The sequence below is a fragment of the Buteo buteo genome, chromosome 4 (assembly GCF_964188355.1).
Source record: "Buteo buteo chromosome 4, bButBut1.hap1.1, whole genome shotgun sequence".
Classification (NCBI taxonomy): Eukaryota; Metazoa; Chordata; class Aves; order Accipitriformes; family Accipitridae; genus Buteo; species Buteo buteo.
Window position 1 is genome coordinate 47,294,311 of NC_134174.1, and position 6,000 is coordinate 47,300,310.

Sequence of the window (6,000 nt, forward strand, 5' to 3'; positions counted from 1 at the left end):
CAGCCAGCCTCCTGCCTGCTCTTGCTTTTAGGGAGTAAAAGGGTCTGCTCAGAGGGTGATGCCTCTCTGTCTGTGCTTTTGCAGGCTTTTGCTCCCCTCTAATGGCCAAAGAGCTGAGACCCCCTTTGCTGGAGACCATTGTGTCACAGGCTCTGGTGACTGGTGCCAGAGGCTGCCCCTGTGTTAGCAGACCTGTGCGGCACCGAGCTGACTTCAGCTCCAGGCAAACTCACGGTTATCCAGCACTGCACTGGGGATGGGGCTGGGATCTTCCCCAGCTCTTCCTGCAGCTCCAATAGCTGGATTTTACCTTCCTTGTTTTCTGCTCCACCTCCCAAGAAAGGCACCTGTGTCGTGGTGGCTGGGAGGAAGGGTTACAGCTAAACTTGGGAAAGAGAGGCAATGCAGGCAAATTGGTAAATCTGCACAGATCGGAGCCTTCCCTGAGTCAGTGCCTCCTCCTGCCTACACCACTAACTGAAGCTCTCGGCCTTTGACAGTTGCACTGCAGCTTTTCCCTCTTGTTGGAACAAGTTATGCCCACTGCCTGGGTTTTACCCAAACCAGCTATAAACAGCCGTTTGCAGACTGGTGCTCATGAGGCCTCAATCTATGCAAAAATGTGTGTGTTCATGTGCTCGAAGCTTTGGCTTTCAAACAGCTGCTATTTATTTTGTTGCATTACCTGCTGTTGCTCTTTTTGAAAAAAGCTCTTTGGAGCTGCCCACATTTGAAGTGCCAGAAAATGTAAATAATACCTTGTTTCGTGTCAGCTTTTGCATCTAGGGATTGTCATAGAATCATAAAATAGTTTAGGTTGGAAGGAACTTTTAAAGGTTCCAACCCCCCTGCAATGAGCAGGGACATCCTCAACCAGATCAGGTTGCTCAGAGCCCCGTCCAACCTGACCTTGAAAGTTTCCAGGGATGGGCCATCTACCACCTCTCTGGGCAAATTGTTCCAGTGTTTCACCACTTATGTAGGCATAAGCTTTGCATTAGCTGAATGTAAGCCTAACAGCCCAGGGTAATTCCTCCAGCATCTTCTGTCAAGCTCTTTGCTGCAATGTGTTAAACCTAAGTTGCTTTCCAAAGTTAGGGATTCAGTCAGGAAAGAAAGTTTGTTTTCTTATCCATACCATTTCTTCTCACCTCTTAAACCTACTTAAACCAAACTGCAGTATGTGTAACAAAATCATGGCTTACCTGCCATGCTACTTCTGTTGGCGTCAAAACGGTTAAAAGATATTTTGATCAGGAACACAAAGATTGTTCTTTGTTTTTGTAGTGTGGTCAGTGTGGTGGAGAAGCTGCCCCTGGGAGGGCCCATGTATGAAATCATATTCTCTGCAGTCAAGCAGGACATATGGAATCCGGGCATTATCCTAAGCTTTAATGAAAGCTTGCACTGCTTGTGCAAGGAAATCCTTCAAAGGCTTCCACTGTGCTCTGATGTGTAAACCACAAGTAACAATCACAGGCAGTATGACAAGCTGATTTGGAGGTGGTTCTGTGCCATCCTGGCCTCCTGTGCAAAAAACTGGCTGTTCTCTGTGCTGGTGGAGCTGGCAGCGTAGCTCAGACCAGCATGGGTCTGTCCGAGCGAGGCTGGCTCTGTGTGTGCTCTCTCTTGTCCTGCAGAGACTGTCAGGGCTCTCTTATTTAAGGCCAGCCTGAACTGGCATATCCTACCTGGAATTAAAATAAATGAATTAAATAATTTTTAAAAATCTCTGCCTCCTTGTTTCCATGTCACCACCTGTGTGGAGCAGGTAGGTAATTGGTGACAGTACAGAGTCAGCTAGCCAACGAGCAAGTGAAGAATTTGGTGGCCACACTGCCCCTGTCCCCCACATTGATAATGTTTTGCCACTGCCCTAGTTGGTGTAGCTGCTTTCTTGGCTTCCACTACACACCCAGCGTAGTTAAGTCCTTCTGCAGACTGCTCTGTACAGCTTCTTTTGTGCTACTTGCTATGGAAGTGAGTGATCTGTGAGGCCAGGGAACCATAGATGCTTGTTGTTCTTTACCTTTCCCAAAGTCTACTTTTTGTTAATTTGTCTGTGAGATTCTTAGGAAATAGATTACCTACTCTATCTTCCTAGAAACCATCTCCTGCACTTTGGATCCACCAGGATTTGGCATGCTGGTACTCGTCCTGGGTGGTACCTGGAGTCTTTCACAGTTTTTTCGTGTGCTCTTCAGACTTGGTGGAAGTCAAACATGCTATCTACCAGCAAAGTAGTCCATTTGTTGCTTACTGTCCTGATATAGGGAATTGTTTAAGAGTTGGGGTATAAAATGTGATATTTGGCCAAAAGTCAATTTTCCTGTAACTTTGTCCACAGGGCAAATGAGACTATAGGTGATGCTCAGTCACCGTATCAGAAACTAGTCCTCCCTCCATACATACGTGTGAAAAAGTGAATCTTTACCAGAAAACTGAAAGTCTTGTTGCAAATAACAATTTGAGCTTTAAATGAGCATTTAATGTATTTAGGGCTACCTCAAATAAGATTTCTTTCTGGAACACTGTAGAATCAATCTAATGGGAAACCCTCTCTCCAGCAGGATCCACAGCCTTATTTGATGGTCCTCAGGAAATTGTCCTTTCTCTTTCAGGTCCTACCTAGCCATCATGGGCTCAGATTAAAGGCATGGAGCCTTCTACTCCATAGGGTCCCTGTCTCCTCCCCACTCATCTGGAGGACAGAAGGATAAAGTCCTCTCCCACTGATTCAGGAATGCAGCCCTGATGTTCCTGAATGAGAACAGTTGTGTGTGAAGTGTTGCTGGGGGTCTGCTTCCTCACCTGCAGCAGCTGAGCTCTGTGCAACTCACTGTGATGTGTGGAAATAAGTTCCAGTGTTTATTTACAAATCACTTAGATGTCTACATTGCACGTCAGCTTCTAAACAATCCTGAGTCCAACAGTGGTTCTAAGCACGGTGCCAGTGACCAGGCACTGGCCTTGGCAGCTGTCTGCATGCTAGCCCACCCAGAGTTGGGAGTGCAGACAGGTGTATTTGGTACCAGGGAGGAAAGGGGATAATGGCAATGTCACAGTTATATCTGGATTGCTCAGGTGAGCTTTCAGCCTGTCAGAGAGAAAGTCCTGTCTTACTAGTCAAGACAGGTGTCTCAGAGGATGCTGAGGGCCTCATCCCTGCTGTCTGCTTCTGTTCTTTGCATGTGTTGCTCTTGTTCCCATCTGCCAAGGAGGCACCTGGGGAGGGCTGCCAGCTGCCTGCTCAGGTGGTACCAAACAGCTCCAGTCACAAGCTCCTCCTGCATCTTAACTGAACGTGCCACACCACCTAAGAGGTGGATGGACAGACCTGCTCTAGGAGAGGGCTGGTTCTTGTTCATGTGGCATGAAGCAATTTCAAAATGAAAAATTTCACTACTGATCCCAGGACTAGGTTAAGAATAAGAAATTATGTCAACATCAGCACCTTTTCTACTCAACTAATCCAACTCACTCTTCCATCTCCCAAGGGGAATTTAGAGACTTTTCCTCTTGCTATATGGTGTCTTACATAAAGGAGGTTTTGTTTAACAATTGCTAAAGAATAGGTGAGACACGCAGGTATTTTGTACTTGTAGTCCATCAAGCAGCTAACCAGTGTACTCCATCTAAGAACAGCAAATCCACAGGGAATATGCAGGCAAGGGAGTCAGCAACAGTAAAACCATTGTCCAGAGTATGGGAAGGGATAAATTTATAAGGTGTCCAACATGGCTTTGCTGTTGACTAATGAGACTGAATGTCAACTTGTGTGCATTAGAAGCTGGAGCAAAAAATAACCTGCTTGTGTTACTGTGTTGCCTGTGTTCTGCCCTTATCCTTGGCTTTATTGGTGGTTGTACCTAGCCTTTAAGTGTGTAGAGGCCCTTGCAACAGATGAAAGCTGCCTTCAGCACATATCTGTGCTGTTGGTGTTCTGCTTGATGGTGCTACTGCCCAAAGTGGGGGATGAAAGATGAAATACAAGTGGCCCAGCTTTTCCAGAAAGTTCTCTAACTTATGCTGGATGGCTGCTGAGCTGCAGGGAGTGCAGGTGGGAATGTGAGATCTTCAAACACTTGTTACTCTCTACAGTTTCTTTTTTGTGAGTCTACTAATGCAGTCTTTGTGTGCATCTTTCACATGCTGGCTGATCCCTGTTATAAATTCCATTCTGTAAAGTCTGTTGCTGAAACAAACATGGCATTTTCTCTGATTGTTTGTAGGTCATGACAAAGACACTCTGGCTGCAAAACTGCTGTAATGTACAGCAGACCCTTTCTAGAAAGCTTTTGCTTAGCCCAGGGAACAAGCTTCCCTGAATCTACAGGAATTGCCCTTTGAGAGTAGCTGACTGTAGTCAGAGATAGATAGTAAAGGTATTAATAGTTCATAATTAATAAATTAGAAAAGTGTCTGCTGATAAGCAGGAAAGGTATTATCTTAAAATATACTATCAAGGATGGAGGGTGTAATCTTGGAAATACTCTTCCTCAGGTGATATGTTAAAGAAAGTTGCCATTTTGTGTTATATGGCAGGAATGGTAAAATGAAAAAAAAGCCTTACGCTTTTTCCCTCAAGTTTTAAGAAACTACAGGAAACAGACTTGGAAATCACCAGACCTGAAAGATAATATTGGCCCTGTCCTAGTGTAACCGTTCCCTTTTCAGGTCAAAGAGAAGCCTTTTAGAAATGTGTGACTGCAATCTCATCACCAGTACTTCCTTTAAGGATGATTAAGGTCACTACAGTTAGAGGGAAATGATCTTGGAGTGACCTATGTGGAGTGGAGGAACATAAAGGATGCAGTGATTCCAGCATAGGCCCTGTGGAGCAGCAAATTAATGGACAGCATATCACACACTAGCAAAGGCTTTTTCACTGAATATGGTAGTATAACCACGACCACCCCGTCCCAATATTTTTTTTTTTTTTTTACCAGGGCAGCTAAAGATTGGAGTGCAGGAAAACTCCGCAAAGCATTGGAGCTTGGTTCTGCCAAGGATGCAGGCAGGAGGGTAAGGAAAGAGCAATGGGAAAGACACTCTGTACAGTCCTTGAGATGCAGTCCTCAAGATGCAGTCCTCCAGTCAGGGCAGGACATCCTGGGAGCTGCGAACACTAACGTGAGATCCATGCAAGGCACAATGGGAGCCTATATACAGGGTGTTGTCCCTGTGCAGGGTATGACAAAACCACTGCTGTTAAGAAACATATAAGCTGGCCTTTCTGGAGAAACTTGAAGTGCTCTGGAAAAGGAGGAGTGTAAGTTAGGGACAGTGCAAAAATCACCAAGGGATTTTCATTGCCATATGTCAAACTCTTTCCCAATTATCTCCCACTGCTGCATTGTCAAATACAGAGCAAATGTCTCATCCAGGCAAATGTTTGCCTCCTCTTTGCAGAGGCAGCAGTTAAGCAAGTACTTGTGTACAGGTGCAGTGAAGTCTGCACGAGGCAAAGCCCTCCCCAAGTCTGTGAGCTTTGTAGCACGTTCCTGTCGCACACATGTAAAGACATGATACTTGAGCAAAACACTAAGTTGAGTGAAGCGACCGGAGGGTGCAATGAGATATGCTATGCTGTGTTCAGGGGATTTTAACTATGCCGTAGCCATTTTCAGCTACAGGAACTTAAGTAGGGAATTACCCAGAGCCCGTCTAAGTCTCCAGCAGCAGCAGCCAGATGCTTCAGCCTACGGTGAAGAAGACGCAACAGCTAACTGCATCCAGGGTAAGGGTATTTCTGCCTGCTGTTGATGACAGTGTTGGAAACACCCTGCCCATCTACTGGGGGGCTAGCTGGGCTGGATGGGACTTGTACCCAGCAGGCAGCAGGACCGCCCCCAGCCCGACGGGGCCACCGGGGACTCTCCCTCCGTGCCCACCGCCCCACCGAGGCGGGGGGGGGGGGGGTGGTGTGGGCACGGAGGGAGAGTCCCCGGTGGCCCCGTCGGGCTGGGGGCGGTTCCCGGTCCCGCCCCCCCGGGGGTG